This window comes from Musa acuminata, chromosome BXJ2-5, assembly GCF_036884655.1.
Source record: "Musa acuminata AAA Group cultivar baxijiao chromosome BXJ2-5, Cavendish_Baxijiao_AAA, whole genome shotgun sequence".
Lineage (NCBI taxonomy): Eukaryota > Viridiplantae > Streptophyta > Magnoliopsida > Zingiberales > Musaceae > Musa > Musa acuminata.
In genome coordinates, this window is record NC_088342.1 from 14,092,471 (window position 1) to 14,104,065 (window position 11,595).

Sequence of the window (11,595 nt, forward strand, 5' to 3'; positions counted from 1 at the left end):
CTATATTAGAAGATGGATGAATATAAACTTGCATGAGCATATTTTAGATGAAACCAGAGCTGATGTTGTTTGGCAAAGGTTAGAAAATCTTTTTGCGAAAAATATAGTGGGAAATAGAATTTCTCTCCTCAGAAGGCCTGTAAATTTGAAGTATAAAGATGGTGGTAACATTGTTGAGCACATAAGCATATTTTAGAGTCTTGCAAATAAGTTGGTTGCTATGAAAATGAATATAGATGATGAGATGCAGGGATTATTACTTCTCAGCTCTTTACTAGAAAGTTAGGAAACGTATGTGGTGACTATTTGTAACTCCACGCTAGAGGGGACTCTAACTATAGATATGGTTAAAGACAGTTTGCTAAATGAAGATGCCAGAAGGAAAGAACGGGGTGAATCTTCTTCTGGGGCATTTGTTACTGAAAAACAAGAAAGACGTGGAAGAAGTCATAGCAGAAATCCACATGGATATAGAGGAAGATCTAAGTCTAGAAGAGATATCAAATATTTTCACTGTAATAGGTCAGGTCACATGAAGAAAGAGTGTAGGTTTTGGAAGCAAGAACAGAATGAAATGAAGAAAAATGAGAAAGAGACTAATACAATTGCTACTGAAGGTAATATCAATAAATTATTGTCTGTGATGAAGGTTGTGTTAGCCTTGTAGCTCAGGACAATAATTGGGTAATTGACTCTGGTGCTTCATTTCATGTCACTTCTCATGGTGATTTCTTTAGATCTTACACTGTTGGTGATTTTGGTAATGTCAGAATGGGAAACAGTGGTACATCTAAGATTGTGGGTATTGGAGATATTTGCTTGGAGACCAGTATTGGGAGCAAATTAATACTCAAAGATGTAAGGCATGTTCCAGATATTCGTCTTAACTTGATATCTACAAGTAGACTTGATGATGAGGGATTTGCACATTATTTTGGTGATAGTAAATGGAAACTCACTAAAGGTTATCTAATTGTGGCAAAAGGAAAGAAGATTAACTCTTTTTATGTCATGGAAGCTAAGCTACACAAAGGAGAGATTAATGCAATTCGAAAATGTGAAAGTATAGATCTTTGGCATAAGAGGCTTGGACATATCAGCGAGAAGGGACTTCAAACTCTTGCTAGAAAGTAGTTCTTACCAGAGTTGCAAGGTACATCTCTTAAATCTTGTGATCATTGCTTAGTTGGAAAAAACACATAGAGTTGCATTTCAGACATACCAATCATCTAGAATATCAGATGTTATTGATTTAGTTCATACTGATGTCTGTACTATGCAAACTAGAACTCTTGGAGGTGCTCTTTATTTTGTTACTTTTATTGATGACCATTCTAGAAAAGTTTGGGCTTTTGCTTTGAAATCTAAAGACCAGGTACTCGATGCTTTCAAGGAGTTTCATGTCAGTGTTGAAAGAGAAACTGGCAAAAAACTAAAGTGTATTCGATCAGATAATGGTGGCGAGTACAAGGGTCCTTTTGAGAATTATTGCAGGTTTCATGGTATCAGGCTTGAGAAAACAGTTCCTAAAACTCCTCAGCAGAACGGTGTGGCAGAAAGGATGAACAGAACCATTGAAGAAAGGATTAGGTGTATGCTTTCTCACGCCAAGTTACCGAAGTCATTTTGGGGGAGGCTATGAGAACTACAGTTGACCTGATAAATCTTTCTCCATCAGTTCCTCTGCAAGGTGATGTTCCAGAGAGAGTATGGAGAGGAAAAGATATATCTTATAATCATTTGAGAGTCTTTGGGTGTAAAGCATTTGTTCATATTCCTAAAGATGAGAGGTCCAAGCTTGATAATAAGGCAAAAGCATGTATCTTCTTGGGATATGGTCATGAAGAGTTTGGGTACAGATTATGGGATCCAATGAACAAGAAGATTATTAGAAGCAGAGATGTTGTGTTTCTTGAAGACCAATTGTTTGATGATGGTGATAATATTGAGAAGCCAGAAACCTCTGTTTATATTCCTTGGAGTTTGGGTCCAGTTCCTTCACCTGTAGTTCATGATGATCATGGGGGAGATGAAAAAAAAGATTGTGGTGAGAATACCAGTGATGATACACCTACAGTTGATGATGCTGAACCAACTGAACAGCTACCTCCACCACCAGTTGAGATTTCATTGAGAAGATCCACTAGAGAGCGACAACCCTCTATCAGATATCCTCCACATGAGTATGTTATGCTTACTGATGAGGGAGAGCCAGAAACTTACCAAGAAGCTATTCTACATGAGAATAAGAATCAGTGGGTTAAAGCTATGCAAGAAGAGATGAGATCCTTGCTTGAGAACCACACCTATGATTTGGTAAAGTTGCCTAAAGAGAAGAAAGCTCTCAAGAATAAGTGGGTTTATAAATTGAAGACTAAAAACAATAGCTCACAACAAAGATACAAGGCACGATTAGTTGTGAAAGGATTCAGTCAGAAGAAAGGAATTGACTTTGAAAAAATATTTTCTCCGGTTGTAAAAATGTCCTATATCCGAGTTGTTCTTGGTTTGGCTGCCCGTTTGAATTTAGAAGTTGAGCAACTTGATGTAAAAACATCATTTCTTCATGGTGACTTAGAAGAAGAAATTTACATGGAGCAACTAGAAGGTTTCAAAGTCAAGGGAAAAGAAAATATGGTATGTAAGCTTAAGAAAAGCTTATATGGACTCAAACAGGCACCAAGACAATGGTATAAGAAGTTTGATTCCTTTATGATGAGCCAAGGGTATGATAGAACCACATCTGATCATTGTGTGTTTATGAAGAAATTTTCAGATGGTGATTTTATTATTTTACTGCTATATGTTGATGATATGCTGATTGTTGGCCATAATGTTGGAAAAATTGGAAAGCTTAAAAGAGAGCTAAGTAAGTCTTTTACCATGAAAGACTTAGGATCGGTGAAACAAATACTTGACATGAAGATTCATCGTGATAGAAAGAAAAGGAAGATTTGGCTATCTCAGGAGACTTATATTGAAAAGGTTCTTGAAAGATTCAACATGAGTAAAACCAAAGCAGTTTGTTCCCCACTTGTAGGTCATTTCAAGCTTAGTTCGAAACAATGTCCTACAAGTGAGAAAGAAAAAGAAGAAATGTCCATAATGCCTTACTCATCTGCAGTAGGCAGTTTGATGTATGCTATGGTTTGTACTAGGCCAGATATAGCTCATGCAGTTGGAGTTGTCAGTCGATTTCTCTCTAATCCTGAAAAGGAACATTGGGCAGCAATGAAATAGATATTAAGATATCTAAGAGGTACTTCCAGGTTGTGTTTATGTTTTGGCAGTGATGAAACTGTGTTAGAAGGCTACACAGATGCAGACATGGCAGGTGATACTGATTCCAGGAAGTCCACTTCAGGATTCTTGATGACATTTGCAAGAGGAGCAGTCTCTTGGCAGTCTAAGTTACAGAAGTGTGTTGCTCTATCAACCACAGAAGTAGAATACATAGCAGTTACTGAAGCTTGCAAGGAAGTTTTATGGATGAAAAAGTTTCTACAGGAATTGGGCTTGAAACAGGAAGGATATACTATTTACTGTGACAGTCAGAGCGTCATTCACCTCTCCAAGAATTCAACATACCATTCTAGATCCAAGCATATTGATGTGAGATATCACTAGATTCGTGATGTGCTTGAGATGAAAGAATTACAGTTGGAAAAGGTGCATACCAATGAGAATGGTTCAGATATGTTGATAAAGTCTTTGTCTAAGGAGAAGCTTGAAGCATGTAGGCGAAGAGCGGGCTTGGTACAACCCACCATATGAGCTGGAGGGAGAGAATTGTTGGGTCCAGCCCATATATGGGCTTAGACAAATTAGGTTGTTCAAGCCCAAATCAGAGAAAGAGAGAAAGGGCAAAATTGGGTGATGGCAGAGATTGCAGTGTGCGCTGTGAGATGGCACAGTGAGCGTGCGACACGTAGGAGAGAGAAAGAGAGAGAGAAATATTAGGTTTATGAGTTTTTTGTTTGACGATCGGTGGCCAAACGTTGTCAGTTTCGACCCAAATTTTATGTGGAGAATCCTTGCAGGAAACTCTACAATCCTAACGGTGTTGATCTGCATTTTACCCTCTCTAAGGTACTTTTCTGCGATATCCACTTTGTGAGACCTAGAATTTTCTTTTGAGGAGATCCATCCTACATAGATCTATGATCTTGATGTTATTCTGATCCTCTAGTTATTCTAGAGAAGACCTATTGTAAACATGTTATCATTATTATTGATAGTGGAAGTTTGAGGTGGACTACGGTCTCGTGGTTTTTCCCACATTGGGTTTTCCACGTTAAAAAGATTTGATCTCACAGTGTGATTGATTTTTGCTCTATTGTTTATGCTGTGCTGGTTGATATTTTTATTTGAATATTAAGTTGATATTTTGATGAGGAACCTATTTTAATACAGAGGGAAAGAATTATTCCGCTTTAACATGTTTCTTTCCGACACTATTAAGTATTTCGTTATCTTTAGAGCTTCTTTTCTTGAGCATTTCTTAAAATATAGTTCTTTTATTTTATTTTTTTTTTAAGATGATTTCGATGAAGTATCAGGTATCTTGCTTTCGTCTCCAAAATAAAATAAAATATTACTCTTTTATCAAAAGAGAAGTCTCTAAAATTCGCACGGATATAAAAATAATTTTAAAATTGTTAGAGATGAATAAGAGGTCATGGCACTTTACATGTGTATATTACTGTTATTAATTAATGGACTTTAAGGTGGCATAACACGAACTCTAGTCCAACCTAAGACAAGGATCAGATCAAACATTTGTTGAGGTCTGACAATTTCCTAATCTGATTTATTTCCTAATAGGTTAATTGTGATCTAACAGTGAAATCAGTTCCTACAGGTTGCTGATATATCCACGAGTCGCTGCTATCTCAACAAGATTTTGTATATTTTACCTCTATTATTATACCTTTCACAAGTCAATTGATATTGTAGTAGCCGACAAATTACACATCCACGAGTCTGATATTTGGTCGATGATTCTGCAAATAGTGTCGGGATAAATCCACATATGATATTAATTACATTGACATCATGTTTCTGGTAACATAAGGCCACGCAATCGTTATTTGGAGAAAGAAGGTTATAAATAAATAGTGAAAAGATATATTATAATCTTTACAAAAACATGAATCGTTTTGTTAAATATAAAAAAAAATATTACAATTCATTTATGGGATATATGACTACATGTGGTGGAACCCGCCACTATGGTGATGACCACCGACGTGGTGGTGGTGGTGCTGGTGATGCCCACCGACGTGGTGCTGGTGCTGGTGCTGGTGCTGGCGCTGGTGATCATCACCATACCCTCCGCTGCCATTTTGATCACCACCATCATCACCATCATTCTCCCCTCCACCACCAAGCTCACCGTCATGGCCATCCAAACCTTTTCTCTTCTTTTGCCGTGGTGCACCACCGCTGTCGCCACAGTTGAAGATAACTACAGCCATGATGGAGATCGTCGCGGCGACCATGAAAAACAGGAAAAGAATCCCAGGTATGCTTAAGGTTGCATTGGCTCTATAAACATCCTCAGAAAGAGCAACCCACATCCTTGCCATCTTCTTCTTTTTCTTCTTTTGTTTAATATCAGGCCACGGCGAAGTATATGTACACACACACGAGGACACAATGGCAGCAGGTTATCTGTTCTACTAGCCTTCCACGATAGTACGATAGCGCTAAAGTCAACCCTACAGGTTCCTAGCAGCTTCCTAATGCAAATTAAAATCACAGGTTGGAGTCTTCCACAAGAAAACTAGTGGAAAATTCAAGAACATAGCTTCAAATGGAGTAATGATTGGGTCAACAAAGGCAGCATTTTGACCAACGAATCAGCTGCGATGACCTACGTCGGGTTCCAAGTGTTAAGAATATACAAATGGATTAGAAGAGTTATTAACAGCCCAATATTTTTGGGATAAATGACAACCTAAATAAAACTTTCATTATGATATAATATCAGCCTGAGATTTTTGTGCCCCCTCTAATTTTTTCACTTAAGGATCTTATCGTAAATTCACTTGGACGCAATAGTATATAATGTAATTATAGAAAAAAATCTACAAGATAATTACGTACGACTACATACAATAAAAATCTGTGGTCGACAAAGGATACTACTTATAAACGAGTCCAGAAACTTCTTTCTTACATCGAAATTATGTTTTAGATAAGAACATCCGTAAACAAATCAAACATATGTTTTCACAAAATTCCAAATAGCTACCACAGACAACGCTTCTAAAGATCTCAAGCAATTTTTTTTTTTTAAATAAAGCATTGTAATCAGAAACAAAATATATGGTGAGGGAGATAGAATAGACGAAAACCCACATACGCGTGCAACTCTTGTTCTTGCCTTGTTGGTTTTATCTTATAATAATCGAACTACAGTTGGAATGTGATTCACTACTATTCTACATCTATTAGACATACTAGACGAGAGGCTGTGGCTTAGAATACGTAGTGCTTGTTGTTTCGAAACTTGAAAGAAAAAAACCTTGATTGGTGATGAATTCTTAATGTGTCGACTATAATTTCTACAGCTTTTGTACTCATTCAATGTCTATCTCATGCGGGGAATTATTTTTATGATAATTTGTTAAATATCATCTTCCTTTTTTACCAAATGATATCTCATATTCTTATTTTCGAATGGTGCTCCTTTTTCATAAATATCAATTTTTTTATTATCTTAAAATTTTTTGAATCAATTTTGATCCATTCTGGTCAACCCTCCTACTCTTACTCCATCTCCCCCTTTGCCTCTTCCTTCTTCTCTCTCGTTGTATTCTTGTTCACCTCCGTCACCTCATCCTCTTCCCCCTACCCCTCTTCTTTTCTTCGTCTAATCCTTCCACCTTCCCACCCTCACTCCTCTTCCCCCTACCCCTCTTCTCCTTTTCTTCATCTAATCCTCCACCGTCCCACCCTCACTCCTCGTTCGCCTGATAGATTATCCAAAAATGCCCCATTACACTTGAGTTATACTTGAAATATGCTCATTCACATAACACATTGAAAGATATATTAATTTCTATGTAAAATTATTTAAATTTATTATTAAAAATAGCATAATTCTTTTTATATCATGATTCTAGTAGAATTATGGAAGTTTTGATAGATAATTTTAAAAAAATAAAAAATTAAATAATTTAAAAAAAATATGTTATCTTTATAATCTAGTTCAATTTCGAGTATAACTAAGTTAACTTCAATCGTACTAACTCAAACTTCTACCAAACTAGCTAGCTATAATTATAAGATGATTAGAAATAATGTTTTCTATTTTTGTAAGATTTATGATATTTAATTATTAAAATAAAAAATATTTTGGATACGTTGCATATGACTTAGTTCAATTTCAAGTGTGGCTAGGTCAACTTTCACAAAACAAAGTCAAACTTTCACCTAACTATTTGGCTATAATTATAAGATAATTAGTAATACTTTTGAAATTATGTATAATTTTATGATATTTAATTATTAAAATAGAATTTTTTTGGATATATATTATATGATTGAGTGTAACTTATTTAGCGTAACTAGGTCAACTTCGACTAAATGATATCAACATTTAATAGGACACAAAAATTTGATTCTAAAATAATTAGTACCATGTTTTTTTATTTAAGATTTTAAGATGATTAATTATTGAATTATAGGAGATTTAGACTTGGTGAGAACCTATTCTAAATCTCTTGAAATTAATAAGTAATTATCCTAAAAAATTTTAAAATTACAATTAATGGTTCTAATCATGTTAGAATCAAGTCTTAGTGGTTTTGTGTAATTTGGATTTTGTTTAATCGAAGTAGAACCAGTTATACTCGATCATATAATTTATCCAAAAGATCCTCTATTTTGATAATTAAATATTATTAAAAATATTTTAAGTTAATTTGAGTTGAAGTTGACCCAATTACACTTCAAATTAAACTAAGTTACACTCATTCACAAAATATATCTAAAATATTTTTATGATAATTAAATATCATAAATTCTTACATAAAAAAAGAAAAAATAGTACTAATCTCTTATCATCATGGTTATGTAGTTTGGTGAAAGTTTGAGTTAGTTTGGTTAAAGCTGATCTAATTACATCAAAATTGAAGTAAATTATACTCAATTAGATAACCAATCCAAAATATTTTTATTCTTGATAATTAAATATCATAAAATTCTATAAAAAAAAAATAGTACTAATCATTTTATAATCATCACTAGATTGTTTGGTGAAAATTTGAGTTAGTTTGGTTGAAGTTGACAAAGTTACCCTTGATCAATGAACCTATTTTAAATTAATAATATATATCTTTAGAGGACTTCAGATAAATACTTATCATAACTTGTAGAATTCTACAAGAATATGATTCTAGCAAGAATTGTAATAGTTTTCTATTTTATAATAAATTTAAGATAATTTTATATAAAAATTAATATAATTTCTATTAGATTTTATGAATAAGAATATTTGAGTGTAACTTAAGTGTATATATATATATATATATGTATATATATATATATATATATATATATATATATATGTATATATATATATATATATATATATATACATATATATATATATATATATATATATATATATTTGTGTCAACATGTGGAGGAGGCAGAGGAGAGGGAGAAATAGAGGAAGAGTAGGAGGTAGAGAACGAGGCCAAGGGAAAGGGGGGGAGGAGGAGAAGGGAGAAGTAATTTGAGAGGTGTTGGGATCTTAATGATGCTAAGAGAAGAGATGAATTAGTACTATAGTAAATTTTAATTGACTCAATTGAGAAAAATATATGCTGAAAATACGATCAACAAAATATTGAGTATTAATAAGGATTACAAATAAAGTAAATGATAATAAGCAAGTAATCATGAATAAAAGTAACAAGAAAGAGAAGAAATACAAATTGATTTGTAGTAATTTGGTTTTCTTAACCTACATCCACTTTCAATTCCTTTTCTCTCGAGACTATGAGCTTTCAGTATTAAGCTTGTTTTCAACAGGTGAAGATTAACGATCATTTATAACTTTTTTTCTTTTACATACCTAGGAGGACCTTCACACTCACACTTTTATAAGAGACTTCTCACTTTCTACTACTTAGTATCATAACTAAATTCAAGAGAGAGAAAGAGACTCAAATAATACAAAAAATTGAGCTATAATATTTCACAAACTTGAGAATATATGCTCAATCAACCAAGCTCAAGTGAATTTATATGCCCAAAAAAGTTTTTAAAATAGAGTTAAAAATTTAAATCTTTAAAATATTAAGATACGCGTGGTACTACCATTAACATTGAGTGGTATTACCATTGCAACATATGATGAGTCACAAACCTGGACTCTAGCATTCCATTATCATAAAATTTAAAATTTGGATGGTATTACCATCACCCTAGGTGGTACTATCATAAATGATACTACCACTAGAAAGGTTAGACAAAGCATTATTTGTGCTTATCAACTAACTTAACTAGTATTACTGCTTGGGCCTAGAGGTACTACTACATAAGCCTAGTTTAGGCCATTTATTTGGCCTTCTAACAGGATCAATTCGACATTGCTTCAAGCCCAATAACTTTCATGACTAATGAGCTTTATTTTCACCTAATACTGACCCAAAAGAACCTCGATCAAGACTTTAATTCATCAACTACTCATCAAACATATCTTCGAAGCTTTTGACACATTGTACACTCTTTCAACATATTATATGATCTTTTGACACTTCGTCGAAACCTCTAGCATATTGCCCTATCTTTCAGCATATCACCTGTTTTATTGATATGTTGACTTTCTCATAACATCTAATCTTTCAATACAATATCCAATTTTTTCGACACAATACTTGAACCTATAGCATAAAGTTTGACCTCTGAAATGTCAACTAATCCTCTAGCTCAATGTCCAATTCTAGAAAGATGATCTCTTGACACAACATCCAACTCTCTAGTTTGACATATAGCCATTTACTAGTTTAAGTTTATGATCAAAGTATTTCCTACGTCACTTATCTCAAAAGTACATTAGTTCATTAAATTCATCAATTGATTTATTCATCAAGATTTAGGATTTAATAATCTCTTTTTTTTATGATGATAACCAATTGATAATGAGGTCTTAATATAACTCTCTATATCTATATATCATACATATAAATTATATCATGAGTATCAAAATACATCAAATTAAAGAAATAATTAATGAAACACAAGAATCATGATAACATAAAAGATTACAATTATTATATTATGGTATTATGATGGAGTCTTAATCAGACTCTCCTTATTTACATGTTATAAAAATATAATATTTAGTTCAATGATATCACAAACTTTCAAATTGTATTAAGTAAAAGGTATACCAAGTGAAATATAACTTGAACACTTGCAAGTATCCTAATATTTAAAGATCATATTATTTGTTCATCATTGCATTCATTGTATTTAGTGATATATATTCTTCTCCTTTATCATAAAAAAAAGAAGGAAATATACAAGTCATAAATATAAAAGAGTTACAAATAAAGACAAATCATAAGCCATGAACACCGATAAGTCATAAAATCTAGTATAGATCATGATCCGGATAAGGCTCTCCCTTAGTCATCAACAAAAAGCATGAGTTATTACTTCTCTCCCTTTTTCATTAGCAAAGAGAATAGAGTATATCAATAATCCATTATGTGAAAATAAAAATTATTTTGATATTATGGTATATGAAAGATCTCAATATTAAGTTATCAAAGATAAATTCAAGTCATGATGATCAAGAAATCATTAGTCATAAATATTAAAATATCATAAGAGAGAAAAATCATAGATCACAAGCCATGAGCACCATAAATTCAAGAAAAACATAAGTCATAAGTCACAGGTCATTCAAATCATAAAGTCGAGAGAAACATAAGTCACAAGCTATAAACATCAAGAAGTCATGAAATCAAACATAAGTTATGAATACAAAGGAGATTAATAAATCACAAGTCTTTGGATATTTCTTTCCCTTTATCATTAGCAAATGAGGAGCACACAAATGATACAAATTTTTTAACTTTTATTTCATCAAATGATAAATCATTTTCATCAATCTTTCAAATATGATATTTACTTTTTAAAATACTTATAAAGTAAGCTAAAAGACCCAATAATTGTAAATAAGCTATCAATGTAACCAAAATAGTAAATTCAAGTTAGATATCAAGAAAACTCAAACTATGAAGGATTTAAATCATCATCAAGATGCTTCCCCCTTTTTGCTATTAGCTAAAAGAAAAATAAAAAACAAAGTATAAAATGATTATGCCAAACACTATACTCCCCCAAAATCATTGACATTGAGTGATAATTTCTCCATATTATAATTTTCACTTATTTTATCATCAAAATGCTTATCAAAAGAATGAATCATTTCTTTTAGGATCATAATTTTCTTAAGATTGAGCATATAAACTTTTAACATAGTCTTAAGCACAAAATATTCAAATACTTTGAGGTATGATATATCTGAGAATCCTTAAATAAAGAAATTATGCTTAATAAATCCATCAA